At 44.9% G+C, this 16,440-nt stretch overlaps 1 protein-coding gene and 1 long non-coding RNA gene across 7 annotated transcripts in view; one reads left to right on the top strand and one right to left on the bottom strand.

The window, feature by feature from the left end:
- The window catches only part of LOC148149448 (uncharacterized), a 39,898-nt gene extending 34,070 nt beyond the window's left edge, over positions 1-5,828 (bottom strand). The window contains exon 1 of the long non-coding RNA XR_015757983.1: positions 4,964-5,828. This is a non-coding gene — a long non-coding RNA (uncharacterized LOC148149448). The remainder of the gene's footprint in view (positions 1-4,963) is intronic.
- rad51b (RAD51 paralog B) overlaps positions 1-16,440 on the top strand; it is a 550,826-nt gene that overhangs the window by 246,082 nt on the left and 288,304 nt on the right. The window lies entirely within an intron of this gene.

Raw genomic sequence — 16,440 nt, 5'->3', positions numbered from 1 at the left:
AGTGCAGTTTGTTTTTGGGATGTCAGCTTCCCTGGCTGGGTCAGCATTTATTACTCATCTTTACTTACCCTTGAGAAAGGGCGCTGCCTTCTTGAACTGCTGCAGTCCATTTGGTGTAGGGAGACCCAGAATGCTGTTAGTGCAGGAGTTTCAGGATTTTTACCAGGCAACGCTGAAGGAATAGTGATATGTTTCCAAATTAGAATGTTCAGTGTCCTGGAGGGGTGGTGTTCTAATGTGTCTGCTGCCCTTATCCTTCTAAGTGTTAGTTGCTGTGGGTTTCGAAAGTGCTGCCCAAGGATCTTTGGTGACCTTCTGTAGATAGTATACACTACTGCTGTGCATCAGTGAAGGGAATGAACATTTGTGGATGTGGTACCGATCAGCAGGCTGACTTGTTCTGGATGGTGTTAGTTTTCTTGAGTGTGGTTAGAAATGGGGGCTTATGCCCGAAACGTCGATTCTCCTGTTCCTTGGATGCTGCCTGACCTGCTGCGCTTTTCCAGCAACACATTTTCAGCTGTGGTTAGAAATGCACTGGTCCAGGCAAGTGAAAAATATTCCATCACACTCCTAACTTGGGTCTTGTGCATGGCGAATAGGCTTTGAGGAATCAGAAGGTGAGTTACCTGTCACAGGATTCCTAGCCTCTGACCTGGTCTTGTACGGACAGTATTTATATGGCTGGTGCATTTCAATTTCTGGCCTATTTCAATAATCTTAACATAAAGAGCAAAGCAGTATTTATTTTCCAGCAAGATTGTTTGCAGAAACTCAGTCTCAGTCCATTGTTCCAAAAACCTGTCTGACTTTTCAAAATAAAACCATGCATCTGTTTTGTCATCTTAGAATCCAGTTTTCAAATGATGATGATATAGTATCCACCTTTATCATGATTGCAATGCAGTCTCTGGCTGAACATTGTTACTTGTGGCTCAGTTGTTCACACTTACCCCTGAATCAGATAGTAGTGTATTCAGGATCCCCTGCAGGTTTGAGCACAAAATCTCTGTTCTCTCCAGGACAGTACTGAGGGAATGTTGCATTGTCAGAAGTACCATATTTCCAAAGATATTAAAGCACTCTGTCTCGGATGGAATTAAACAAATTCATGGCACTATTTTTAAAGAACAGGGCAATTAGATCTGGTGCCCTGGTCAGTATTTATCCCTCAATCAATATAACAAACGTACAGATTATCTCGAACAATATTCCATTGCGTTTCCTATGTTTCAATGGTGACAAAACTTGAAAAGGACCTAATTAACTGGAAATGGTTTGAAATGTCATAAGGTTGTTATAGGTGCTATATCAATATGTCTTTCTTTAATATCTTTTGCATTGTAGCGTGTGTTAGATTGTGCACTGTGCTTTTTACCAACATTATCAGTTCCTGTTTGTCATGGAATTATGCTGAGTTTGTTCTTCAAGACCCTGGAGAAATGATGCAGTGTCACGGAGCTGCACTTCACTGAGCATAAATAACATAGCATAGGCTGAGTTAGAACAGACACCACCACACCAAGCTAAATTACAGAGCAGCCCACACTACCAGCACGGATGTGAAAGAATAAAGAGAGATTAGTCCTTACCAAATGTAAGCATAAGTCAGAGCCTGGTGTATGTGGTTACCATGTTAGTATTAATGTATAATAAATAATGTTACTTTGAAGTCTAAACTTCAAGATAGTTCATCACTTCGTCTTGTCCTCAATTAGTCTGTTGAACCCAGGTTAAAACAAAACACCAGGTTTCTTTATTTAACAGCTGAAAACAGCTGTTGCTGGAAAAGCGCAGCATCCAAGGAGCAGGAGAATCGACGTTTCGGGCATAAGCCCTTCTTCAGGAATGAGGAAAGTGTGTCCAGCAGGCTAAGATAAAAGGTAGGGAGGAGGGACTTGGGGGAGGGGCATTGGAAATGCGATAGGTGGAAGGAAGTCAAGGTGAGGGTGATAGGCCGGAGCGGGGGTGGGGGCAGAGAGGTCAAGAAGAAGATTGCAGGTTAGGAAGGTAGTGCTGAGTTTGAGGGATTTGACTGAGACAAGGTGGGGGGAGGGGAAATGAGGAAACTAGAGAAATCTGAGTTCATCCCTTGTGGTTGGAGGGTTCCTAGGCGGAAGATGAGGCGCTCTTCCTCCAGCCGTCGTGTTGCTATGGTCTGGCGATGGAGGAGTCCAAGGACCTGCATGTCCTTGGCGGAGTGGGAGGGGGAGTTGAAGTGTTGAGCCACGTGGTGGTTGGGTTGGTTGGTCCGGGTGTCCCAGAGGTGTTCTCTGAAACGTTCCGCAAGTAGGCGGCCTGTCTCCCCAATATAGAGGAGGCCACATCGGGTGCAGCGGATGCAGTAAATGATGTGTGTGTAGGTGCAGGTGAATTTGTGGCGGATATGGAAGGATCTCTTGGGGCCTTGGAGGGAAGTAAGGGAGAAGGTGTGGGTACAAGTTTTGCATTTCTTGCGGTTGCAGGGGAAGGTGCCGGGAGTGGGGGTGTGGACCTGACGTGGGAGTCACAGAGGGAGTGGTCTTTTCGGAATGCTGATAGGGGAGGGGAGGGAAATATATCCCTGGTGGTCGGATCCATTTGGAGGTGGCGGAAATGACGACGGATGATACGATGTATATGGAGGTTGGTGGGGTGGTAGGTGAGGACCAATGGGGTTCTGTCCTGGTGGCGATTGGAGGGGCGGGGCTCAAGGCTGGAGGAGCGGGAAGTGGAGGAGATGCAGTGGAGAGCATCGTCGATCTCGCCTGGGGGAAATAGCGGTCTTTGAAGAAGGTGGCCATCTGGGTTGTTCGGTATTGGAACTGGTCCTCCTGGGATCAGATGCGGCGGAGATGAAGGAATTGGGAATATGGGATGGCATTTTTACAGGGGGCAGGGAGAGGGGAGGTGTAGTCTAGGTAGCTGTGGGAGTCAGTCAGTTTATAGTAAATGTCCATGTTGATTCGGTCGCCCGAGATAGAAATGGAGAGGAGAAAGTGAGGACTGCAGATGCTGTAGATCAGAGCTGATAATGTATTGCTGGAAAAGCGCAGCAGGTCAGGCAGCATCCAAGGAGCAGGAGAATCGACGTTTCGGGCATGAGCCCTCCCTGAAGAAGGGCTCATGCCCGAAACGTCGATTCTCCTGCTCCTTGGATGCTGCCTGACCTGCTGTGCTTTTCCAGCAACACATTATCAGCATAGAAATGGAGAGTCTCAGAAGGGGAGGGAGGAGTCTGAGATGGTCCAGGCAAATTTGAGGTCGGGGTGGAAGATGTTGTTAAATTGGATGAACTGTTCAACCTCCTCGTGGGAGCACGAGGCAGCGCCGATACAGTCATCGATGTAGTGGAGGAAAAGGTGGGGGGTGGTGCCAGTGTAGCTGCGAAGATGGACTGTTCCACATATCCTATGAAGAGGCAGGCATAGCTGGGGCCCATGCGGGTACCCATGGCTACTCCTTTGGTTTGGAGGAAGTGGGAGGATTGGAAAGAGAAGTTGTTCAGGGTGAGGACCAGTTCAGTCAGTCGAAGGAGGGTGTCAGTGGAAGGGTACTGGTTGGTTCGGCCGGAAAGGAAGAAGCGGAGGGCTATGAGGCCTTCGTGATGGGGGGTGGAGGTGGACAGGGACTGGGCGTCCATGGTGAAGGCGTTGGGGACCGGGGAAGCGAAAATCATGGAGGAGGTGGAGGGCGTGGGTGGTGTCCCGAACGTAGGTGGGGAGTTCTTGGACTAAGGGGGACAGGACCGTGTCGAGGTATGCAGAGATGAGTTCGGTGTGGCAGGAGCAGGCTGAGACAATGGGTCGGCCGGGGCAGTCAGGTTTGTGGATTTTGGGCAGGAGGTAGAAACGGGCGGTGCAAGGTTGTGGGACTATGAGGTTGGAGGCGGTGGATGGGAGATCCCCTGAGGTGATGAGGTTATGGATGGTCTGGGAGATGATGGTTTGGTGGTGGGAGGTGGGGTCATAGTCAAGGGGGCAGTAGGAGGAGGTGTACGCAAGCTGGCGTCTAGCCTCAGCGGTGTAAAGGTCGGTGCATCAAACTACTACCGCGCCTCCCTTGTCTGCTGGTTTGATAGTGAGGTTGGGGTTGGAGCGGAGGGAGTGGAGGGCTGCACGTTCTGAGGGTGAGAGGTCCTCACTCTGAACAACTTCTCTTTCCAATCCTCCCACTTCCTCCAAACCAAAGGAGTAGCCATGGGCACCCGCATGGGCCCCAGCTATGCCTGCCTCTTCATAGGATATGTGGAACAATCCATCTTCCGCAGCTACACTGGCACCACACCCCACCTTTTCCTCCGCTATATCGATGACTGTATCTACGCTGCCTCGTGCTCCCACGAGGAAGTTGAACAGTTCATCCACTTTACCAACACCTTCCACCCCGACCTCAAATTTACCTGGACCGTCTTAGACTCCCCCCTCCCCTTCCTAGACCTCTCCATTTCTATCTCGGGCGACCGAATCAACACGGACATTTACTATAAACCGACCGACTCCCACAGCTACCTAGACTACAATTCCTCCCACCCTACCCCATGTAAAAATGCCATCCCATATTCCCAGTTCCTTCGTCTCCGCCGCATCTGCTCCCAGGAGGACTAGTTCCAATACCGAACAACCCAGATGGCCACTTTCTTCAAAGACTGCAATTTCCCCCCAGACGTGATCGACGATGCTCTCCATTGCATCTCCATCCATCGCCAGACCGTAGCAACACGACGGCTGGAGGAAGAGCGCCTCATCTTCCGCCTAGGAACCCTCCAACAACAAGGGATGAACTCAGATTTCTCCAGTTTCCTCATTTCCCCTCCCCCCACCTTGTCTCAGTCCCAACCCTCGAACTCAGCACCACCTTCCTAACCTGCAATCTTCTTCCTGACCTCTCCGCCCCCACCCCCACTCCGGCCTATCACCCTCACCTTAACCTCCTTCCATCTATTGCATTTCCAACGCCCCTCCCCCAAGTCCCTCCTCCCTACCTTTTATCTTAGCCTGCTTGGCACACTTTCCTCATTCTTGAAGAAGGGCTCATGCCCGAAACGTCGATTCTCCTCCTCCTTGGATGCTGCCTGACCTGCTGCGCTTTTCCAGCAACACATTTTCAGCTCTGATTTCCAGCATCTGCAGTCCTCACTTTCTCCTAGATTCTTTATTTAACAGGAAAGCAGCTATTTCTTGCCAACAGATTGTTTTTAACCAATGGCAGAATTGAAATGTGAATTGTGAAATACTCACCACAACTTCAACTATACCCTTTTTTAAAAAAAAGTCCATACACTTAGAAACAACACAGATGAAATTGGACATAAATATTATGAGTAGGGAAAAAGCAGAAAAAGTCAGTGAAGCATGGTTCTGACATAAGTAGAGGTGTTGATGAGATGTTTGCATTCCGTTCTTCCTGAATCTTTGACACACCACGTCAGTGTTTCTGAAGATGGTTTTTCCTCTTTTCCTTTGAAGAAGGGAACTTGCAGAGGGAGTAGCTAGCTACGCTGGATTATTCTTTTAGTTCTCCACTTGTAGAAGAACGAGATGTTTTTCTCCTTCACCAGCTGGCTGTTTCTGCTGTGTTGTCCAAAAACAAATTTGTAACCACACGCCCAGGAGCCAATCAAGAAGATGACACTCTGCTAAGTATTCCTGAGTGCGTGCGTACGTGTACACACACACACACCCATTTGTGATCATCATCAGGGTAGATTTGGTACCGCCATCATCCTTCGACATTGTGATTTATATGGCCTGCTTTTTCTAGTGTGCTAGAGGAAAAGCAATAGGTAGCCAAATGAGAAGAGCTCCTTGTCTTAACAAATATGTGGTCTTTTACAATTTATCAATTAGGTACAAGGTACATTGGTATGACAAACATTGTGAAGGCAGTGAGGATGATAGATCTGTCTCCTTTGAGACCCAGAAGTGTTTTGCCTTCTCCTACTCAAGTCCCAGTGACATTGTCAGATTGATGAAGCTTAATATATTCCTCAGCATTAGCCCTGTCAGAACCATTAGCTTTTCCAACAGTTTGGCTCCAATACACCAAGTTGGTGTCAAGGAGACCAGTAACTTGAGTGTTACAATCAACCAGTGCTCTTTAGCGAGGCAGGGAGAAAATCAACTATATTTGTTATTCTCAATGACGCTAAGTACCAATGAGTGGAAACTAGACTGTAATGTCCCCAGTGCTCAAGTGAGTGGTGGAAATATTATTGTAAAGATTGTGAATTCTGTATTTCAGTGAATCTGTTAATAAGCTTGTTACTTAACAAAAGAATATTTAAGCAGAAAGTTTTAGGATTTATTTGTATCAAAATAAAATTCTGGGTTGTTGTGTCAAATTTAAAACTCAGCCTTGGATTTAAGTCTTGGATCTGTCCTTTACTCTGTAATCTCCTTCTACACTGTGAGTCAATTCTGCCCCTCCAATCTCTCAATTCTGACTTTTATTCTTGTGTAACCATTCCACATACTACTCTGCTGTTGTTCAACATAGTCTCAAACTGAGAAACCAAAGAATCAGAGGCATAAACAGAAATTGCTGGAAAAACTCAGCAGATCTGGCAGCACCTGTGGAGAGAAATCACAGGGTTTCAAGTCCAGTGGTCCTTCTTCAGAACATTGTCAAATTATCTCCCTAAACCTTTTCTCCTACCTCCTTACATCTAAAATATATCTTAAAATTGAACTCTAGCAAAGCTTTAGACCACTATTGATATTTTCTTTGGCCTGCCACTTTCTTTTCTCCATGTGCTCCTGTGAAGTACCTAGAATTGTACCATGCAGAAAGGGGTTTGCTTGGCTCATGCCTCTATCAGATCTTTGAAAATTCTATCCAATTACTCCAACTGCCCGAGTTTCATCATTGAGGCGGCTCAGTGGTTAGCACTGCTGCCTCACAGCCCCAGGGACCCAGGTTCAATATGAACTTTGGACGTCTGTGTGGAGTTTGCATGTTCTCACCGTGTATGTGTGGGTTTCCTCCGGGTGCTCCGGTTTCCTCCCACCGTCCAAAGATGTGCAGGTTGGGTGGAATAGCCAGGTTAAATTGTCCAATGTCCAGGGATGTTTCGGTTAGGTAGATTGGCCATGGTCGGTGTGGGGTTACAGAGTTAGGTTAGGGGGCTGGTTCTGAGTGGGAAGGTCTTCAGAGGATCGGTGTCAACTCGATGGGCATAATGGCCTGCCTCAACATTGTAGGAAATCTATGATTGCCTTGCACATGTCTCCCTCAGTTCAGTTGTTTATCCAATTTCCTTTTGAAAAGACTATTGAGTCTGCTTTCACCACACTGTCAGGCACTGCGTTCCAGATCATCATAACTCACTGCCTAAAAGAATTACTCCTCTTTGCACTTCTGACTCTTCTGCCAATTGGTTTAAATCTTTACCTTCAGGAAACTGACCCTTCTGCCTGTAGAAACAGATTTGTCTTAGGACACAAACCCTTCACTAACATCACTCTTAAATCACCTCTATTAATCTCCTCTTCACCTTCTTCCCTTTAAGGGGATGTATCACAGCTTCTGTTAATTGCTCACATAATGCTGTCCAAAATGCCACATAAACGTGAGCGACTTCATTCACACCGGGTAAAAGCATGGTGGGTTACATTTAAAGGGCAAACGTTGCTCATTCACAGCAAGTGAGGAGACAAGCTGGAAACGAAGCACAGTGGTAACCAAAGGGTTAATCAGTGCCTGGAGCCCATTGTAAATGTTAGGATTCACAACACCACAGAGGCTGAGCTTGTAACGACAGATCCTGTTACCATGAATGTGATGCGCTCTAACCAAACTTTGAAATAATTGCGGTTCAGACACTTTGCCAGCAGTTCAACTAATGAAATCAAAATATTTATTGAAAGAAATGTAGGCCCAGAATTGGCCTTGACTTGCATGAGACTGTTTCCTTTGGCATTTGATGAGTATAGCAGGCTCTACCTTGTACTTTCTGGAGAGTAGAATGTTTATTTTTGCTTTATCCCCTCAAGTTACTTGAAAATTGCACTTGGTTCAAGATTTTGACTGGTATTTTATTTTCTCTACTATCCCCCATCACCCCAGGGGATGGAGTAGGGCTTTGTTACTTAACATCTTCTGGAGAAAATGGACTAGTAAAGTTACCAGAGGAGAGTGAGGGCAACCAGTGTACTGGCTTCCCGGTTAGCCCCGTCTTCACCATCAACAAACAAAATATTTTGCAAGGGAAGAGAAAGCCCACTGCAATATAGTGTTTGTCAGGGCAGTCATCTGTGTTTCTTTGTGTTGGCTGCCGATAGTGGGCCTCGTGTTTATATAAGGAAATCATTACGCTTGGCTCTCTCCAGGCCAGCAATTAACTTTTCCACTGGGACAAGAAACGAACATTCTTTGACTCCAAGCAAGTTGTTTAGCTGCCCCTTGGGGGTCTGTCTAATCGTCCTGTATTTGTTCAGCTGGGCCATGCAAGGATTGGTTCCTGCAGGGACCCGGCTGCTCTGCTGCTAGTTTCATGCTGTTAATTAATCTCCATTCTAAGAGATTCAGTAGGCGGGCTGTGCTTATGTAGCAACAGCACGAATGGTTCTTAATTGGCCCAGAATAGATCCTCATTATTGTCTGCCGAGACTTCAGCAAATTTGGGATGGGAGGGGGTTTGGGGAGATGGAGGGGAGTCCTCGGGTTACAGGAAACATTGCTCTTTTGGTGTGACTGGTGTCCATGATTTAATAGGTAACTTTCCACCAGAGATTTGCAGCAGTGATGAAATCTATTCAAAGAGTTCAGGAGAACACGTCCTCATCCTGCCACCTTGCTTCACTTATTACAACCCTGGTCCTTGCTCCCAAGGGAGTATATTAGAAGCTGTTATTAACAATGTTATAACAGGGTACCCTGGATAAGTTCAAGGTCATCAGGCTGACCCAACATGGTTTTGCCAGAGGGAATTCATGTTTAAATAATTTATTGGAGTTCTTTGTGGAAGTAACTTGAACTGCGAATGTAGGGAAACCAGTGGAAGTGGTGTACTTAGATTTCCGGAAGGCTTTGATAAGGTGCCACATCAAAGGTTATTGTGGAAGAGAAAAGCTCATGGTGTCAGGAGTAACATATTGACATGGATAGATGGTTAGCCAGCTGACAGGATATCATGAGTAGTGTGTCACCGGGGCAGTCCTGGGGCATCAACTCTTCACAATTTATATGAATGATTTGGATGAAGGAGCTGAAGGTATGGTAGCTAAATTTGTTGATGATACAATGCTAGGTAGGTAAGGGAGTTGTGAGGAGGACATAAGGAGCCTGCAAAGGGATACTGATAAAGTGAGTAGGAAAAGGTCTGGCAAATGGAGTACAATTTTGGGAAAGTATGAAATGGTTCATTTTAGTAGAAATAGTAAATAAAATCATATTATCTAAATAATGGAGGGTGCAGAGCTCTGAGATGCAGAGAGATCTGTTTATCTTAGTGTATGAATTGCAAATGTTAGCATGCAGATACCGCAAGTATTCAGGAAAGCTAATGGAAACATTTTTTTTACAAGGTGAATTGAATGCAAGAGTAGGGAGGTTATGCTTAAGTTATGAGACTATATTTAGATTCTCCGTACAGAACTGGTCACTGTACTTAGGGAAGAATATTAGAGTGTTGGAAGCATTTCAGGGAAAATTTACTCAGCTAATACCTGGAATGACTGGATTGCATGATGAGGAAAGACTGGACAGGCTAGACATGTAATCTCTGGAGTTTAGTAAAGTCGAAGGTGACTTAATTGAAACATACAGGATCCTGAGGGAACTTGACCAGGTGGATGTGGAAAGGATGATTCCTGTTGTGGGACAATCTCAAACAAGGGGTCATGGTTTAAAAATAAGCGGTCACCCATTTAAGACAGCAATGAGGATTACGTTTCTCTGAGGGTTGTGTAGGGATTGGAATTCCCTTTTTCAAAAGATAATGGATGCAGAATCTTCAAAAAGGTAGATCGATTCTTGATTACCAAGTGGAAGAAAGATGTTGATGGTATACAGGAATGTAGAGTTGAGATTCAGGTCAAACAGTCATGATCTTATTGAATGATGGAGAAGGGCCGAATGGCCTACTCTTGTTCATATGTTTGCAAGATCCTTGCCCTTATTTGTAATTGCTCTATTTGAAGCAATCTGCTCTAACTGCTGTTTTTTTTTCAAACTTGTACTCTCCCATGCCATCTCTGTGAAGATATTGCTACAAGCTCTGCTTAGCAACCTCCCCCATCTTCAAATTCTCTCTGTTAAAGGCACATGCCACATTCATGACTTCAGGGTGGCTTAAAGCATTTTATAGCCAATTAAATGTTTTCAGGAAGTGTTGTCACTGTTGTACTAGGAAGTGTGACAGTCAGTTTGAGCACAGCAACTTTCCATATGCAGCACTATTGTAATGATCAGATAATCTATTTTAGTGATATTAGCTGAGGAATAAATGTTGCCTGGGACACTGAGAAACTCCCTGGCTCCTCCTAAGGCAATGTCCCTTTTGCTCAAACAGAGCCTTTGTCACACTGGAAAGGTCACTCCTCTGGCAATGCAGCACTCCCTCAGGACTGCACCAGATGTCAGGTTGAATGTGTGCGCCAGTCTTCCGAGTAGTATTTGAATCCACAACCTCTGACATTTCCTCCTTTTCATTGATTTCCCTTTTCACTGAGTGTATTCTGGATTGTTTGATGGATCCAAATAGGGATCAGGAGACAGTGAGGTCTGCAGATGCTGGAGATCAGAGTTGAGAGTGTGTTGCTGGAAAAGCACAGCAGGTCAGGCAGCATCCGAGGAGCAGGAAAATCGACGTTTTGGGCCAGAGCCCTTCATTAGGAATCATTCGATTCATCAGAAAACGTCGATTTTCCTCAGATGCTGCCTGACCTGCTGTGCTTTTCAAGCAACACACACTCCACCCAAATAGGTTTCAGGCTATTATGCACCTGGTAATATATATTGAAGCAAGTATAATAAATTATTTCAGTCAACGATACCCTAGGAAATAGTGACCATAATGTGGTAGAATTTAACATTCAACTTGAGAGTGAGAAATTTGTTCAGAAATAAACAGTGCTGAACCTAAAAAAAGGGTAAATTCAAAGGAATGCGGGCAGAGTTGGAGTGGACTGGGAAACAGATTTTACAGAAAAGGCAGTTGAGGAATAATGACTGATGTTTAAGAAAATAGTTTAAGACTCAGGACAAAGATGTAGTCCAGGGAGGAAGAGGATTCAAGGAAAGGGATAAACATGCCATGGTTAACCAAGAAAGTGAAGGTTGAAAGAAAAAAAACACAATGTGGCAAGCTTTGGTGGTAAGCTAAAACTAACAAAAGATGACCAAGAAAAATGGGGGAGAAAATAAACTTTGAGAGTAAACAAGCAAGTAACTATATGAAAACAGAGTTTCATTAAATGTACACAAAGGGAGAGAGAAGCCAAAGTGATTGCAGGCCACTTAGAGAATGAGACTCAAGAAATGATAATAGTGGACTAGAAAAGTAAGAGGGGTTGAATAAATATGTTGCATCAGTTTTCACGGTCAATGACGTTAATAACATTCCAAAAGTACTAACTAATCAAGGGCCAAAATGTGGGAACTATATTAATATGATAGCAATCACCAAAGAAATGGGGCTAAAGGCCGTTAGGTCCCCTGTAACTGATGGGTTGCATCCAGGATATTTAAGGAAGTAGCTTCCGTAGCAGTGGGTACACTGCTAGTAATCTTCCAGGAATTCTTAGATTCTGGAGAAGTCCTGATGAATTGGAAAATGCAAATGTGACACGTCTATTCCAAACTGGATGGAGATAAAGAACATGTAACTAACTAAGGGCCAATTTGCTTAATATCATCAGTCCATGGGAAAGTGTTAGAGTCTAATATTATGGATGTAACAGCAGAGCAAACCATTCAGAAGTATTGTGGTGACATGGTGGTCCGTGGTTAGCACTGCAGCCTCATAGTGTTTGGGACCCGGGCTTAATTTCCCCACACAAGCAACTGTCTTTGTACAGTTTGTACGTTCTCCCAGGGTACTCCGGTTTCCTCCCACAGTCCAACGAAATGCAAGTTAGGTGGAGTGGCCATGCTAAATTAGCCATACTGTCCAGGGATGTGTAGGCTAGGTGGATTAGCCATGGGAAATGCAGGGTTACAGGGACATGGTGGGATGCCATTTATAAGGTTGGTGTGGACTCAATGGGCCAAATAGCCTGTTTCCAAACCATAGGGATTCTGTGATTCCATGATGAGTAAATAATATGATCAAGCAGAGTCAGCAAGCTTCACAAAGGGAAATTATAGCTGACAAATTTATTAGAATTAATAAGGGAGAACCAGTAGATATAATATGTTTGGATTTCTGAAAGATGTTTGATCAAGCTATTTAATACAATTGAAGCCCATGGCATGGATAGAGGATTGGCTAGTCGTTGAAGACAGAGAGTGGAGCTAAGGGAGGCATTCTCAGGATGGTAACTGTTTGAGTGTTACAGGGACCAGTAATGGGGACAAAATTATTAATAACCTTGGATGAGGGAAGTGAAACCACTGTCCTCATGTTTGCAGATAGTGCAGTATTAGGGTGGGAAAAACCAAGTGACAAAGATGGCACAAATTTACAGAGGGATATAGGCAGGTTAAGTGACTAGGTAAAAGCTTTGCAGATGAAATATGAAGTGAGAAAATTTGAAGCTTGTGGAGTAGAAGAGCTGAATATTATCTAAACGGCGGAAGAGTGTTGAAATCTGCAGCAGAGAGGGATTTGGGGGTCTTTGTCCATGAATTAGAAAACAAAACTAGCATTCATGGTCAGTGGCTAATTGAATGTTGGCCTTTATTTCAAAGGGAGTAGAATTCAAAAATCAGGAAGTTTTGTGAAACCATACAAGGCATGAATCAGACCACAGCTGGAATACTGTGCCAAATGTCCTCTTATAAATGTGACACCTCAACTCAAAACTGGAGGGAGATAAAGAACAGTTAGCGAACTAAAGGCCAATTAGCTGAATATCAGTCCTTGGGAAAGTGTTAGAGTTTAATATAACAGATGTTATCTGAGCAAAGCATTCAGAAATATGGTGGTGGCACGATAGTTCTGTGGTTAGCATTGCTGGCAATGGAGGTAATCCAGTGAAGATTCACTAGGTTGATTCTGGGTATGGAGGGTTTTTCTAATGAGGAGAGGTTGGTGCTTATACTCATTGGAGCTGAGAAAAATGAGAGGTGACCTTATTGAAACATACAAAGAATATTAGGGTGTTTTCCAAAGGTAGGTGCTGAGCAGTTGATTCCCTTCGTGGGAGAGTTTAGTTCCAGAGGGCAGAATCTCAGAGCAAAGGGTCACTCTAGCAATCACTAAAGCAAAAATGCTAAGAAAACAAATGGAGCTAAAGGCCGATAAGTCCCCTGCAACTGATGGGTTGCGTGCAGGATATTTAAGGAAGTAGCTTCAGTGGATGCAATGCTAGTAATCTTCCAGGTCGGTGAGGATGATTTTTTCTCTCAGATTAGTGAATCTATGGATTTGTTTTGTTACAGAAGGGCTGTAGAGGCTGGTTCATTAAGCACATTGAAGGCTGAGGTAAATTGATGTTTAAATCTGTAAAGGAACAGAGGGTTATGGGGATAAGTCAAAAACATGACATTGGAGATCATAGAGTCATAGAGATGTAAATCATGGAAACAGACTCTTCGGTCCAACCCGTCCATGCCGACCAGATATCCCAACCCAATCTAGTCCCACCTGTCAACACCCGACCCATTTTCCTCCAAACCCTTCCTTTTCATATACCTATCCAAATGCCTCTTAAATGTTGCAATTGTACCAGCCTCCACCACTTCCTCTGGCAACTCATTCCCGACACGTACCACCCACTGCGTGAAAATGTTGCCCCTTAGGTCTCTTTTATATCTTTCCCCTCTCACCCTAAACCTATGCCCTCTTGTTCTGGACTCCCTGACCCCAGGGAAAAGACTTTGTCTATTTATCCTATCCATGTCCCTCATAATTTTGTAAACCTCTATAAAGTCACCCTTCAGCCTCCGACACTCCAGCGAAAACTGCCCCAGCCTGTTCAGCCTCTCCCTATAGTTCAAATCCTCCATCCCTGGCAATATCCTTGTAAATCTTTTCTGAACCCTTTCAAGTTTCACAACATCTTTCCGACAGGAAGGAGACCAGAATTGCACGCAACATTCCAACAGTGGCCTAACCAATGTCCTGTACAGGCGCAACATGACCTCCCAACTCCTGTACTCGATACTCTGACCAATAAAGGAAAGTATTCTATCTGAGCTCATTGTGTGCAGAGCAGTTTCAGTGAGCCAAGTGGCCTACTACTGTTCCTAAATCTAATTGCTCTGCAATCTTTTACGTTCTCACTATCTAACTTGGTAAAATGTTTTGAGATTTTTTATGATGTGAGGAGTAAGGAAACTGAGCTACTGGGGTTGTTTGTGCTCAATCCTCAGCATTATTTTCTAAATTTTGCTGCAGACTGCAGTTGTGCAGGATAGGTTTGGAAGTGTGCTGCTGGACCAAATCTTAATAAAGTGACTGCTGAATTTGACTATTGGAAATTGTGTCCCTGCGCGCTCATAACCATTCCACATTTGGGGCCTACCATTTTAAATGTTTTGTGGGAGACTGGGCATTTTCTTTTGTTCTTTCCTGGATGTGTGCATTGCGGCTAGAGTGAGCCTTCATTGTCCGATCATAGAAAGAGGGCACTCAGCTCTTTGAGTTTCTACTCACCTTCCGAAGAGCATCCTATACAGACCCTCAGCCTATCCTGGTAATCCTCTATTTCCCATGGTTAATCCATCTCGCCTGGACTCCACAGGGAAATTTTAGCATGGCTAAGCCACCTAGCCTGCACACCTTTGTGCTGTGGGGGGGAAACCAGAGCACACAGAGAAAACCCATGCAGACATGAGGGGAACATGCAAACTCCACACAGACAGTTACCCACGACTAGAATCAAACCCAAATCACTGTGGAGCAGTAGTGCTAACTACCCATTATGCCACCCAGTCCTGAATGAGAACATAGTGGTGAGCTATTTTGAACGACTGCAGTTGATGTGATATAGGTATAGCTACTGTGTTATGAGAGATGGAGTTCCCAAATTTACCAACAGTGAAGGGATGGTAATATGTTTCCAGGTCAGGATTGTGTGTGACTTGGAGAGGAGCTTTCAGGTGACAATGCTCTCATGTGTCTGCTGCCCTTATCCTTCGAGGTGATATAGACCTCATTGGTTTGAAGGTCCTGTCAAAGGTAGTTCCTGCAGTGCGTTCTGGGCCAGATGACCTGCTTCCACATTGTAGGATTCTGTGAATAAACACTGCTCACCGTGTAGATATTTTTGGGGTGGCAGTGACTGAGTGGTTAGCACTGCTTCCTCACAGCGCTAGGGATGCAGGTTCTATTCCAGCCTTGGGTGACTGTCTTTGTGGAGTTTGCACATCCTCCCCATGTCTGTGTGGGTTTCCTTAAATCCAGAGATGTGCAATCTAGGATTGGCCATGGGAAATGCAGGGTTACAGGGATAGGGGAGGGAGGGTGGATCTGGGTGGAATGCTCTTCAGAGGATTGGTGTGGACTTACTGGGCCAGATGACCTTCTTCCACACTGGGGAATCTGTGAATACACACTGCTGCCCATGTAGGTATTTTCTAATTGACCTGTTAAGAGATGTTATTGCATAATTTTTGAAGCACATAGGTCTTAAACCCAGATCTTCTGGTTCAAAGGTAGGATCACTGCCGTGGCACCAGATGCACTCTGCTGGCAATGTGCCGTATTTAAGGTGATTGATAGTTGTCCATCAAGTGGGCTGCCTTGTGTTGGATGGTGTTAGATATCTTGAGTGATGCTGGTGATGCATCTACCCAGGCACGTGGTCAGAGTACTATCATACTCCTCTGTATAGGTTGGCTATGCATAAGGTATTGCCCAGGAGATTGTTGCTGACTGGAGGGTTGGCAGCCTAAGCTCTACATATTCCTGATCCCCACACACTTGTGCACTGATGCACTGCTCTTGGCAAGTTATCCCCCTCGAGTGACAAGAGTGGCATTTTTCTCATCTCACTTGCATGGCGTTGCGTTGTATCATTTGGGATTTTGAGGATGTTCAATGGTAGAACCAGTCTGCAATGAGAGTGAGACACTGTGAATTGTGGCTGTGACTACTTGAATCCACTGCATTACTCAGAGTGGCCTCCTGCACATTTCATAGTTTTGGCAGCGTCTGTTATTTTTTTTGTGTGTGCTGTGGGGGTGGGGAGAATGTCTGAATCCAGCTGCACAGATCCTTCCTTTGAAGGCTTCAGACTGCTGTTAATTGAGAGAAATAGTTGCTAAATCGCACAGAAGGTCAAGCCCTCTCGTTGGCTCTTGTTTCTGTTTAAACCTTTCTCAGCTGGTTTCCAGGTGCAGGGTGCTCTTACT

This window comes from Chiloscyllium plagiosum, unplaced genomic scaffold (assembly GCF_037043375.1).
Source record: "Chiloscyllium plagiosum isolate Xiang-an unplaced genomic scaffold, Cpla_swu_hap1 HiC_scaffold_8, whole genome shotgun sequence".
NCBI classification, from domain to species: domain Eukaryota; kingdom Metazoa; phylum Chordata; class Chondrichthyes; order Orectolobiformes; family Hemiscylliidae; genus Chiloscyllium; species Chiloscyllium plagiosum.
This window is presented reverse-complemented; position numbering and strand designations above follow the sequence as displayed.